This window comes from Perognathus longimembris, chromosome 11, assembly GCF_023159225.1.
Source record: "Perognathus longimembris pacificus isolate PPM17 chromosome 11, ASM2315922v1, whole genome shotgun sequence".
In the NCBI taxonomy this organism is placed as follows: domain Eukaryota; kingdom Metazoa; phylum Chordata; class Mammalia; order Rodentia; family Heteromyidae; genus Perognathus; species Perognathus longimembris.
In genome coordinates this window covers 39,122,826-39,136,297 of record NC_063171.1, presented here as the reverse complement: position 1 = coordinate 39,136,297, position 13,472 = coordinate 39,122,826, and positions in this window count along the sequence as shown.

Here is a 13,472-nt window from a genome sequence, read left to right as displayed (position 1 = left end):
CATTACTAAGGGTTGAACTCAAGGCAGTTTTTGGGGGGATTGTTTGTTTGTTGTTGCTTTGAGGGATTTTTTTTTGTGGTTCTGGAAGTTGAACCCAGAGCTTAGTACTAGACAAGCAATTTGCCACTTGAACCATGCCCCAGTTATTTTTCATTTTAGTTTTTTCTTCCTTCCTTCCTTTCTTTCTCCTTCCTTCTTTCCTTCCTTCCTTCCTCCCTCCCTCCCTCCCTCTCTTCTTTCTTTCTTTCTTTCTTTCTTTGTCACTTGTGGGGCTTGAACTTGGGGCTTGGACACTGTCCCTGAACTTTTTTGCTGAAGGCTAGCACTCTACCATTTTGAGCCACAGCTCCACTTCTAGTTTTCTGGTGACTAATTGGAGGTAAGAGTCTCAGACTTTCCTTTCCCAGGCTTGCTTTGAACTGTGATCCTCAGATCTCAGCCTCCTGAGTATCTAGGACTACAGGCATGAGCCACCACTACCTGGCTCATTTTAGTTTTTCAAAAAAAAAAATTTTCACCCTTGGGCTGGGATATGGCCTAGTGGTAAAGTGCTCACCTCATGTACATGAAGCCCTGGGTTCGATTCCTCAGCACCACATATATAGAAAAAGCCAGAAGTGGCGCTTTGGCTCAAGAGGTAGAGTGCTAGCCTTGAGCAAAAAGAAGCCAGGGACAGTGCTCAGGCCCTGAGTTCAAGCCCCAGGACTGGCAAAACAAAACAAAAAAAGTTTCACCCTTTTTTCCTGTCTGGCCTCAGACTGTGATCTTTCTGTCTTCATCTCCTGAGTAGCTGGAATTAGAGCCATCACTTATGCTACCACACTAAGCTACAGTTTATGATATATTTCTTCACTGATAAAACATATGCAATATTTCAAAACAAATAGATAGCTTAGAGAGGGTCATCTTAAACCCGTAAGTCTTAAGGACTCCAGCTAAAGGACCCCAAGCCTTTCTCTAATTCTTCCTTCTTCCATTCTTCCTTCCTTTCTTTTTTTTTTTTGTACTGGTTCTGGGGTTGAACTCAGGGCCTGGGTGCTGTTCAGAGACTTTTTTGCTCTACCATATGAGCCACAGCAGCAACACATCCAGCTTTTTAGATAATTGGAGATAAGAATCTCAAAGGTTTTCCTGCCCAGGCCAGCTTTGAACTGCAATCCTCAGATCTCAGCCTCGTGAGTAGCAAGGATAGGCGTGAGCCACTGGAGGCCAGCCAGACCATCTTTAAGTGGGTCCAGGAAATAGAACCAGACAAAAGGAAGGATGCTTCAGGAATGTATTCCAGCCCCGGCTGGAGCAGCTGCCACCAGAGGGCGAGAGCGCCTTGTTCTTGGAGATGTTCAGGAACACATCCTATCTTTCTTGAGCAATGCCTTCTGAGACCCTTGCTCATGGCTTCCTTAACACGAGGCACTCTGGCCATCTAGGACTATACAGAAGCCCCCGAGCCTCTCTGCAGCTGCCGTTTGTGCACTATCAATTTGCACCGTCCCCACTGGGGTTCAGGGTCAAAGCAGGAGGCCTAGAAATTTATCCCGGTCGGATTACTGCATTTGTGGGACGTGACAATGCCATGGGACAGTGGGGATGAAGATGCAGTAGGCTGTTAGCCACCAGTCCCTTCCCTAGTCAAGTAGGAGAGGGGCCCAAGAACTCAGACCAACTGCAGAAGTGTGAATTCTGTCCACATCTCCCCCTCAGGGCAGTTCTGAAGTCCAGCCTCATCCCTGAGCCACGGGAAGGGCCTTGGCTCCTTCCAGTCCCTAAAATTGAGTGTCATACCTCTAGACACCACTAGATGGAGCCAGGAGAGGGAGCCTCTCCCTCCTACTTCATTTATGGGTCTGGGGGGTGGGGGGCGGGGGCAACTGTCTTCCTGCAAAGTCCAGGGTGGGTTGGACTGATGAGAGAATTTAAGCGAATACTTTGGGGCGGGGGGGGGGGCAAGCCTGAAGAGCTGAGGGTCCCAGGGAGGGGGGGGGGTGCTCTTTGTCTAGGTTGCTGGGGACAGTTCTGTTTCTCTCCTGAACTTACAGCACTAAATGTAATGCTTTGTAACCAAAGCCCCCCAGCTTGTGGGCTGGGTGGAGACCATCCGTGAGGACTAGAAGGACAAAGGATAAGGCAAGAGTGGTCCCCTGACCTGCCCTGCCCCCAGTTAGGGCAGCTGCTGCAGGAACTGGGCAGCCTGGTGCCCCCTGGGCTAGCTGGGAGAATCCGGGAGGGAAGGAGGAGGGGAGAAGGGAGCCAGGCAGGCAGGAACAATGCTGGCTTCTAGCCAGGTTGTGAGTTGAGTGGGGGATTAAGGAGAGAATAGGGAAAGGGAGAGAATGAGGGGAAGGAGAAGACAGAAAAATGGGACAAATGGAAACAGCGTTCCTATTTGGGTGCCTTCACTACTCCTCTTTGCAGATCCTGGGTCCTAGAGGAGAGGAGGGTGTCCTGTGAGTTTCAGCTGAAGCTACAGTAGGAGGCACTTAAGTTAGCCCTTCTGAAGGACTTCCCAGGGGAATGGAGACACATTTTGGGAACGAATGAGTCAGAGGGAATTGCAGGAGGTGGACAGTCTCCTTCTTGCTGCGTCCTGAGCCTCTGCTGGGTTGTATTCATGCCCGGAGAGCTGGGGGTGCTAGACGTGATGACCTCACTTTTCTGCTTCTGTGTTCCCACAATCCCTGGGCTGATCTCGGAGTTGAGTGGGGACTGTGCTGACAGAAGGACAATGGCAGGAAGGTTCCCCTGAAAGATTGAGCCTCCATCCCAGTTATGAGAAAGGGGCTGGAGGAGGGGGTCACAGAAGCCCAGGACCAGGAGGCAGCCTGAACCTGGCTGAGGTGGGGCTGGCATCCTGCCGGGTGCCTGGGCTCGAGGTGGTCACCCTGCCCTGCACAAGGCCACCCTGGCTCTGGAGCGGAGGGGCAGAGGGGCGGGAGCCCATGGCTTGCTCTTAGTGGGAGCTCAGGCATGTTTCCTGATGGACGCTGGGCGGACCGAAGCTCTGAGTCAGGGAGTCACCATCTCTGACAGAGTGTCAGGCCCACACTTGAGGCTCCGCAACCATTTGTGGAGGGAATGAATGCAGCTGACCTACCCAAGGCGGGGCCCCCCCAAGTGGACGTCAGTCCCTGCAAACGGCCAGGCAGTGGTAGCTCACGCCTGTAATTCTAGCTACTCAGGAGACCCAGAGCTGGTGGATTGAAATTCAAAAAGCCAGCCTGGGCAGAAAAGTCCAAGAAGCTCCATCTCTGATTAACCAGCAAGATGCCAGACTGGAGGCATGGCTCAAGTGTTAGAATACCAGTCTAGAAATTGAGACCTGAGCTGGAAATGTGCCTTAGTAGTAGGTAGAATGCTTGCCTAGTATGCATGAAGCCCTGGGTCCTCAGTACCACATACACAGAAAAAGCCAGAAGTGGCGCTGTGGCTCAAGTGGTAGAGTGCTAGCCTTGAACAAAAGAAGCTCAGGGACAGTGCTCAGGCCCTGAGTTCAAGCCCCAGGACTGGCAAACAAAAAAAAAAGAAAGAAAGTGAAAGACCTGAGTTCAAAGTACTATCAAAAAGTACTAAGTTCCAGTAGTGCCAAAAGAAACCCCTGCAAATAGTAAAGACTTTGTGTCTGTGTGTGAATGACCTGGTATGGGCTGGCCTGGCTCTTCTCAGGCCTTCTTTGAAGCTGATCTAGTTTGAGGGACCAGGTTGGACTGCTGAGGAATTTTCCAGACCCCTTCTCCCCTGGTAAGGCCAGGGCATGGTGGCTTTTACTGCCTAGGCAGCTGTGGACGGGCCCAGCATCCCCTCGACCTCAGCCTCCTCCTGAAACCTCAGCCTGGGGGGCCCCACACCTGGCCAGGCCTCCCAGGGGAGGGCGAAGGCTTGCCCACTGCAGTGGCCAGTGGGCAGTCAGTGTGCAAAAGCCAACGTTTCTTTTCAACCCAGGGCTTTCCCCCCAGCTGGAAAGAAAGAGGAGATGGAGGAGCCGAGGACACCTTTGGGACAAAGCTGGTTTGTACTAAGCCTGCCGGGGCCCTCCTATGTCACTCATGATTTTCCTGTTGCCTGGGTGACCCCCCCACCCTCCCCCACCAAGAGCCAGCCACGCCCCCTTTAAGGTCCATTTTGAATGTGGTTTCTTCTCACACAAAAGAGAGGCTCAATCCTCCAGATCCCTTCCTTCTGGGACGCTTGTCTGGTTCTAGAGTTTCCAGCTTCTAAGATTCCACCAAGGGGCAGTGGGAAGGGAGGGCTCAGGGCCCAGGACTGCACAGCTGTGGCCTGCTGCTCCAGCTTGAGTCACTAGCTGGGTCTCAGCCTGGCCTGACACACCGGCTCACCCCAAGGAGTGGGAGTGTGAGCCAGGCAGACTAGACTGCTCCCAATGGATGCCCCTACCTACTTTTAGAATGTTCCTCTCTCGGCTGTGGTGTCTTCGACTCCTATGTGAGTGGCTAGATCCCAGGGGGAAGTTGGGAGCTTGCGGACCCTGTAGTTGTCTGGAATAGAAACAAGGAGCACCCTGAGGTTTTAGGGTGTTGGAAAAGACAGAGGTAAGGCAGACATTTTAGGAAGAGACAGAAGGACGGTTAGGCTGGGTGTGATGGTGGGCACCTAGAACCCCAGCACTCAGGAGGCTGAGGTGGGATGATCATACGTCCGAGGTCAAGCTGGACTTCACAGTGAGACCTTGCCTCAAAACAAAAAGAAACCAAGCCCAGCATTGGTAACTCATGCTGTCATCTACCTACTCTGGAGGCTGAGACCTAGAGGACTGGAGTTTGAGGCCAGCTTGGATGGAAGAGTTTGTTAGAATCGTATCTCCAAAATAACCAGAAAAAGAAGAAGAAGAAGAAGAAGAAGAAGAAGAAGAAGAAGAAGAAGAAGAAGAAGAAGAAGAAGAAGAAGAAAAGGTGGTGTAGCACCTGACAAGAAAGCAAACCCAACAGGCCTGAGGCATTGAGTTAAAAACCCCAGCAACACACACACACACACACACACACACACACACACACACACACACATAAATAAAAAGGAAGGAAAGAAAGAAAAGAAAAAAAGAAAGAAGGAAGGAACCGATGACCTCTGAAAGTCCTTTTCGCGGAGGAGCGGGAGGCTCTGCTCCAGGGGATGAGAACAGAGCCAGAATGTCATGGGAAATGAATGATAGCTCCAGAGGAGACCAGGAGCTGAGGTTAAGTGGGGTCAGCCCTATCTCAGCCGACCCCCTTCAGTGCCAGGGACTGTGCAGGGGCCAACCTGCCTCGGGGGCTATTGATCAGAGCAGCTATGAGGAGCTGGGGGAAGGGACAGAGGTGGCTCAGGTCCGCGCTGATGGGAAATGGAGTCGAGGCGGGAGGAGAAACACCTGGCCTGACAGAGTCCAAGGAGGCCAGAGGTGGCTGACCCTTTGAGGGGCTGGGGATGAGTCTGTGGAGGAGGTTAGACACAGGAGGCACTGCCTGGAGGAGGAAGGAGCCGGAGGAGGCTCCACAGGACTTCCCCAGAAGCAGGAGAGACCAAGGCCACAGCTGCACCTGAGGAAGGAGGGACTGTGGGAGAGACTGTGAGGAAGGGGCCAGGGGTGGGGGGGGGGCCCTCGGAAGGGCCTGTCGGAGAGATCTTGGCTGCTGGCTGGGGCGGGGCGTTGTCGGTCTGCCAGGTTTCTGCAGCCGGCTGGGAAGAGCCCAGCCCAGAGATTCTTATCCAGGGCACGAACAGAACTGGTTTCTCGGCGGGCAGTGCCAATGGGGACAGGGCAAGAGGAAGCCAAAAGGTCAGGAGGACAGTGCCAGGCCCCAGGAAGTGGGCAGACCTGGCTGGAGGACCCCTCTTCTCATCCGTCTCTGCTGGGCCCTCCCTGGTTTGGCACATGCCCTTTGCTTGTCTGCATCTGATTGGTGCTGTGGGTATTCACTTTCCGTGAAGAGTGGCCCTGGTCCCTCACCCCTTCCCTGCCCTGTCCCTCCTCTTGCTCAGGTGGGACAGATGGCCCAGCCAGGAGAAATACCTGGTTGGACTTAGTCTTTCCCCTCCCCCTTCCCCCATCCTCCAGCAGCACTGAGGCTCCAGAGGTCACTGGGGGGAGGGACTGGGGACCCCAGAGGACTGTCCTTAAAGCCACTGCTCCTTTCATCCTTCCGCCACAAAGGGCCTGGTTCCCTGGCCCCATCTATCTGTGTCTGCTGCGCCCCTTAGGCAGCTCTTTGTTAGGACCTGAGGTCAGAGGGCCTGGGGGGTCAGAAGGCCTGGCCAGCATACCCACTGTCCCCTGACCCCCCATCACTGGGGCCCTTTCTTTCCTCTCCTGCCCTCCCTGACAACCTCAGCCCTCTGGGGTCCGGATCTCCGGGCTTTCTCCTGAGTCCCTGGCCCTCCCTTTTTTCTTCTCCCTGACTGCCTTTCCTTCTCCTTTCTGTCCTTCTCCTTCCAGGTCTGTCTCTCCTAAGCCTCTCTCTTTGGGTGTGTCCTCTCATTTCTGCGTTTCTCACTGTCTTCTCCCCTCTGTGTATGTCTTCTCCCTGTCTCTGTCTTTCTATCGGGACTTTCTCACTCCATCTCTCTCTGTCTCTGTTTCTCTGTCAGGGCTTTCTCGCTCTCTCTGGCTCTGTTTCCCTCCTGTGGGGGCTCCTAGAACTTGGCCCTTCTACCACACATAAGCATTCAGTTACCCCTGGTGCCAGCGACCCCTAAGGGACACTGAATCTTGGGTTTGGTCCTCCCTGGTCTCATCCATGCCTGGCATCCTGGGGGTTTGTCATTAATGAGCCTCTTGACTGCATACCCTTGTCTCTGGGGGCAGGGAGGAGGAGGTTTGCATCTGCCTCAGTTTCTCGGAGATATTGGTGCCGACTCCCTGGTGCTTGGCAGCGTCCCTGCCATGTGTGTCAGCTTCTATACCCCAGGGGTCAGCCAGTTTCTGTTGGTGGCCTTGTCTGTGGCCTCCTGGCTGCCAGCCTGTGCCCCAGCATCTGTGGTGGCTACACAAGATATCTCCGCCTCTCCTGGGGTTGAACCTGAAGTTTGGTCCTCAGAGAGGAGAAACTTCTGTACACACAGAACTTGTTGCCAGCCAGGGACGGGAGCTTCTGGGGATTTTCTCCCAAATGAAGTAAGAAAAAAGACTTAGGTTATAGAAGGGCAACCCAAGAAGGCCTCCCAGAGGTGGGAAGCTGGAGGAACTTTCTCACGGTTGCACAGCAGGAAGAGGTGGCTCCTCCCTGATTCAATCTCCCTACTCATGAGTAACTTCCCTGTCACCTCAGGCAGGCAGGCAGGCAGGCAGGCAGGCAGGCAAGTCCTGGAGATGCAGAGCCCAGGGTAAGGGGAAAGAGGAGCAGCCTTAGCTCTGTTCTCAGGGAGCCCAGCCTCTGCCTTCAGGGAGGCCCCCCCACCCCCAGTTTCACAAGTAGCACCTGCTCCTAGGGACCTCCCAGGAAAAAGAGAAAGCTTTCCTCTCTCTGCCTTTCTCAATAATCTCCTTCCCAAGGATGCTCTGGACCAAACAGTTCTGGGTCCAGGAGTCTGGGCAGAGTGGGGAGCCAGGATAAGGAGGGAAGGGAACAGTGTGGCAGGAAGCCTGGATGAGGAGCCAGCTGGGAGTCCAGGATGGACGAGGTGGACAGAGGTGACTCGGAAAGGAGGAGACGAAGCCAGGGTTCACATGGAGATGCTGAATGCTTCTGGATTCAAACAAGAAATCAGCTCTAGGGCTGGGGATATAGCCTAGTGGCAAGAGTGCCTGCCTCGGATACACGAGGCCCTAGGTTCGATTCCCCAGCACCACATATACAGAAAACGGCCAGAAGCGGCGCTGTGGCTCAAGTGGCAGAGTGCTAGCCTTGAGCGGGAAGAAGCCAGGGACAGTGCTCAGGCCCTGAGTCCAAGGCCCAGGACTGGCCAAAAAAAAAAAAAAAAAAGAATCTTCTCCTGTCTGTGATTATCTCCACATGGTCTTCTGGGATGGCCAAGACATATGCTTTCAGGTTCAATTCCCCAGCACCACATATATAGACAAAGCCGGAAGTGGCGCTGTGGCTCAAGTGGCAGAGTGCTAGCCTTGAGCAAAAAGAAGCCAGGGACAGTGCTCAGGCCCTGAGTTCAAGACCCAGGACTGACAAAAAAATCAAGAAAGCAAGCAAGCAAGAAAGAAAGAAAGAAAGAAAAAAAGAGAGAGAAAGGAAGGAAGGAAGGAAGGAAGGAAGGAAGGAAAGAAGGAAGGAAGGGAAAGAAGGAAGGAAGAGAAATCAGCACTGCAGCCAACCCACAGGATTCATTTCTCCATTTCTGAAAATGGTGCCACCAGCCTCACAGTGAGCAAAGCCAGAAGCCTCAAGGTCGTTCTCAAAGGCCCCTTCACCCATCTCCTCCCATAGAGGCCTCGTGCATCTCGGTATCCACTCCCACGGTTCTCTGCACCCTCCACCACCTTTCTCTCTCTCTCTCTCTCTCTCTCTTTTTTTTTTTTGGCCAGTCCTGGGCCTTGGACTCAGGGCCTGAGCACTGTCCCTGGCTTCTTTTTGCTCAAGGCTAGCACTCTGCCACTTGAGCCACAGCGCCACTTCTGGCCGTTTTCTGTATATGTGGTGCTGGGGAATCGAACCCAGGGCCTCATGTGGAGGAGGCAAGCTCTCTTGCCACTAGGCCATATTCCCAGCCGTCCACCACCTTTCTCTCCACTCCCTCCTCAGGTGTCCCACCAGCCTCCGGCAGCAACCTTTTCTTTCTTTCTTTCTTTCTTTCTTTCTTTCTTTCTTTCTTTCTTTCTTTCTTTCTTTCTTTCTTTCTTTCTTTCTCTTTCTTTCTTTCTTTCTTTTCCAATCCATCTCCACCTGGCAGATAAAAAGAATGCCTAAAAATACAAATAAATGCTACCCCATTTAAAAAATCCTTTGGTGGCTTCTTATTGCTCCCCTCCCTCGTTGCTTTCAGAGTAAAATAAGAAACAGGCAGGGCAGGAAGGCCTTCAGGTTCTGCAGGATCCAGCCCTGACCAGCCAGCCAGCCTCATAGCACTCCTGTGGTGGGATCTCCATGCCCCTACCTTCCCAACCCCCCCCCCCCCACCCTCATGCTTCTCTGTTTCACAGCCGAGACTCTCTGCCCTTTACACACACACACACACACACACACACACACACACACATTTTCTTTCTTCTTTTCTTTTTTCTGCTCACCCTGGGGCTTGAACTCAGGGCCTGGGCACTGTCCCTGAGCCTCTTTGTATTCAAGGCTAGCGCTCTATCACTTGAGCCACAGCACCACTTCCAGCTTTTTCTGAGTAGTTTCTTTGTTTATTTGTTTTGTTTTTGTTGCCAATCCTGGGGCCATGGACTCAGGGCCTGAGCACTGTCCCTGGCTTCTTTTTGCTCAAGGCTAGCACTCTACCTCTTGAGCCACAGCACCAATTCTGGCTTTTTTCTACATATGTGGTGCTGGGGAATCGAACCCAGGGCCTCATGCATATGAGGCGAACACTTTACCACTAGGCCATATTCCCAGCCCTCTGAGTAATTTCTTGGAGATAAGAGTCTCACGGACTTTCTTGCCCGAGTTGGCTTTGAACCTGATCCTCAGATCTCAGCTTCTTGAGTAGCTAGGATTACAGGCGTGAGCGACGGGTACCCAGTACTCCCCATATTTTCTAAACACCTCTTCTCCTGGCACCTCCATTCCTCTCTACCCTGTGAGCTGGTGGTTGATGGCCTCTAACGATAGCTACTCAGGAGTATGAGTTCTTAGAATTGTGGTTCAAAGCTAGACCAGGCAGACAAATCTGAGAGCCTCTTCAGTTAACCAGTGAAAAGCCAGAAGTGGAAGTGTGGCTCACATGGTAGAATGACAGCTGTGAGATCGAAAGGCCTTGAGTCCAAGTCCCTTCAGGACAAGGTTTGCTCTGTTTCTCATGGTTATGCTTTCCCTCCGTAACTATAACACTTACCATAATAAGCAATTATGTGGTTACTTTTTTTTTTTTTGCCAGTCCTGGAGCTTGAACTCAGGGCCTGAGCACTGTCCCTGGCTTCTTTTTGCTCAAGGCTAGCACTCTACGACTTGAGCCATAGCGCCACTTCTGGCCACTTTCTATATATGTGGTGCTGAGGAATCGAACCCAGGGCTTCATGTATAGGAGGCAAGCACTCTTGCCACTAGGCCAGATTCCCAGCCCCCTGTAGTTACTTTTTATGTGCACTTTTTTTTTTAGCTTACATTATTATGGAGGGGTTCATTGTTGCATTTCCACACATGTTCACAATGCTTTCCAATCCATCTCAGCCCCTCTATTCCTGTTCCTTCTTTGCTTCCCCCATCCCCAAACCATCTCAATAGGTTTCATTGTTCTGTTGTCATAATTGCAAGCAATCTATTTCAACAGTATTCAACTCTCCTCCCTGCTAGCTCAACCTCCTCCTCCTAGTAACCCACACACAAAGCCCCCCTCCCCCAGACCCCATTGATCAATAGCTTTCATTGACATTCTCTATGCTGGTTTTATATCTATTTTTTCAATATCTTACGAAATCATTCATCTCCTATCATTCTTTTCCCCTTCCTCCTTGCCATTCTCCTAAGTGTATTTATCTGTCAAGGTTCCATCTCTTCACAATAAAGATCTATTTCCCCTCATGCCCCAGAAGGCTGGGGAGCTGGTTCACTTTTGCTCTTTTCTGTGTTCCTAGAATCTAGCTAGGTTTCCAGTTCCTAGGAGGCTCTTGGAAAACAACGATTGGATGAGTCAATGGAAGAGCTTCCCACTTCCCTCACCCTATGCTCAGGGAGAGAGGTGGGGGTCTCACTTCTGAAGGCCTCTCCTCTCTCTCCCTCTCTCTCTCTGTAGCCCTGGGCCTCTGTCTTCTGAAGCACGAGTACCCTCATGGGGCAGAATTGGGAAGTCCTAGCCTCAGGCACCCTGGCCTGGCAGGAAGTGGAGGTTCACCTGCCACAGAGGCCACGAAGCATGACCAGGGACCGTCAGTGCAGACATTGATGGAGGGAGAGGCTGCTTCGGGCTATGCAGGAAGCTAAGCTGGGAGAAGCACTGAGTGCCAGTGGGTGGAGAGGGTGGTGAGCCTTGTGGAAGTAGCCAAACACAGGAAGTAGGAGAGGTCATGACTTGTGTGTGCTTGTGTGAGTTGGTACTGGGGTTTGAATTTAGGACTTGGGTACTGTTCCTTAGTTGTTTTTTTTTGCTTAAGGTTAGCATTCTATATCACTTGAGCCACAGCTCTACTTCCAGCTTTTTGCTGGTTAATTGGAGGTAAGAGTCTAATAAACTTTCTTGTCTTGGCTGGATTTGAGCTATGATTCTCAGATCTCAGCCTCCTGAACAGCTAGGATTATAGGTGTGAGTCACTGGCACTTGGCTTAAAGCCATTTCTCTTTTTTTCTTTCTTTTTTTTTTTCTTATTTATTATCAAAGCGATGTACAGAGAGGTTACAGTTTCATTCATTAGGCCTTGGGTACATTTCTTGTACTGTTTATTACCTCCTCCCTCATTCCCCCCTCCCTCCCTCTTTCTTTCTTTCTTTCTTTCCTTCTTTCTTCCTTTGTCTTTCTGTTTTTTGTGGGACTTGAACTCAGGGCCTGGACACTGTCCTTGAGCCTCTTTGTGCTAAGACTAGAGCTCTACCACTTGAGCCACATTATCATCTGGTTTTTGAGTGGTTAGTTGGAGATAAGAGGCTCCTGGGCACTCTTCTGCCTGGGCTGGCTTTGAACTGTGATCCTCAGATCTCAGCCTCCTGAGTAGCTAGGATTATAGGTGTGAGCCACCAAGGCCATGTCTGAAAGGGTCCTTAATACCAGCTCTGACTTTATTCTGGACATAACAAGGTTCTTTTGTCGTTGTTTCCTTTCTTGTTTGATTTACTTTATGTTTTTGTGTGCCCAGGAAGGAAGCACGGTTTTGCACATGCCAGGCATGTGTTCTAACACTGAGCCACGGCACTGCCCTGCCCTGCTTTCCAGGCCCTTTGCTTTTCCCATAAAATTATGTTTTGACATATCATACTAGCAGAATTGCAGAGTAGATCACTTTTCTCTTTGAGATTAGTTTTCACTATGTTGTTGGCCTCCAACTTCTTTGCTCAAAGAGGCCCTCTTGAAATATGAAATATAAATGGTTAGTAGATCATCTGAAGTAATGCCCAACATTCCTAGTCACAAAAGAACTGAAAATCAATGGGTGTCAGTGCTCATGCCTAGCTGCTCAGAAGGCTGAGATCTGAGTCCATGAGACTCTTTACCTCCAGCTAATCATCAAAAAGCACGAAGTGGAGCTATGGCCCAAGTGGTACAGTACTGACTAGCCCTGAGCACAAAAGCTCAGAGACAGAGCCCAGGCGCTGAGTTCAAGCCCTAGGACCAGAAAAAAAAAACAACAAACAAAATGGGCTGGGAATATGGCCTAGTGGCAAGAGTGCTTGCCTCATATACATGAAGCCCTGGGTTTGATTCCCAAGCACCACATATACGGAAAACGGCCAGAAGTGGCGCTGTGGCTCAAGTGGCAGAGTGCTAGCCTTGAGCAAAAAAGAAGCCAGGGACAGTGCTCAGGCCCTGAGTCCAAGCCCAGGACTGGCAAAAATAAATAAATAAATAAATAAAACCAGAACTACCATATGGCTCCTTACTGTGACTCTTCCCTAGAATACTAGCTTTTCAGGAGGCTGAGAGCTAAGGGATAGAAGTTCAAAGCCAGCCCAGGTAGAAATTACACTAGATTCAACCTTTAAATCAACCAGCAAAAAGCAGGGCTGGCGATGTGGGTCAAGTGTAAAGCACCAGCTGGGCAAGTATAAGGTCCTGATTTCAAACACAAGTGCCATCAATTCCCCCTGCATAAAGTAAACAAATAAAACTATTTTATTGCAGTCAGAATGCCTGTCATCAAGAAAACAATGGCAGGGACTGGCAATGTGGCTTAGTGGTAGAGTGCTTGCCTAGCATGCCCTGGGTTCGATTCTTCAGTACCACATAAACAGAAAAAGCCAGAAGTGGCGCTGTGGCTCAAGTGGTAGAGTGCTAGCCTTGAGCAAAAGAAGCTCAGGGACAGCGCTGAGGCCGAGTTCGAGCCCCAGGACTGGCAAAAAAGAAAATAATGGCAGCAAATGCTGGCAAGGATGAGAAATGTGGGTGAGGAACCCTTACACACTGCTGGTGAAAATGTAAATAGTGCTATGCATGTACGTTCTTATAAGACTACTGTCGACATATTGTCTAATGTCGACATTACATTTAAAGTCCTAGGCGAATTTTCTTTGGCGTAGGCCACGTGGCTACTGTATATGCTCTTGGTACATTGGGTAATGTATATATGCCTGCCTGACCTAGGGAAAGGAAAGAAAAACAGGGTATAAGATATCACAAGAAATGTACACACTGCCCTACTATGTAACTGTACCCTTTTTGCACAACACCTTATCAAAAAAATTTTGTTTAATTAATAAATAAATTTAAATTTAAAAAATGTTAAAAAAGGG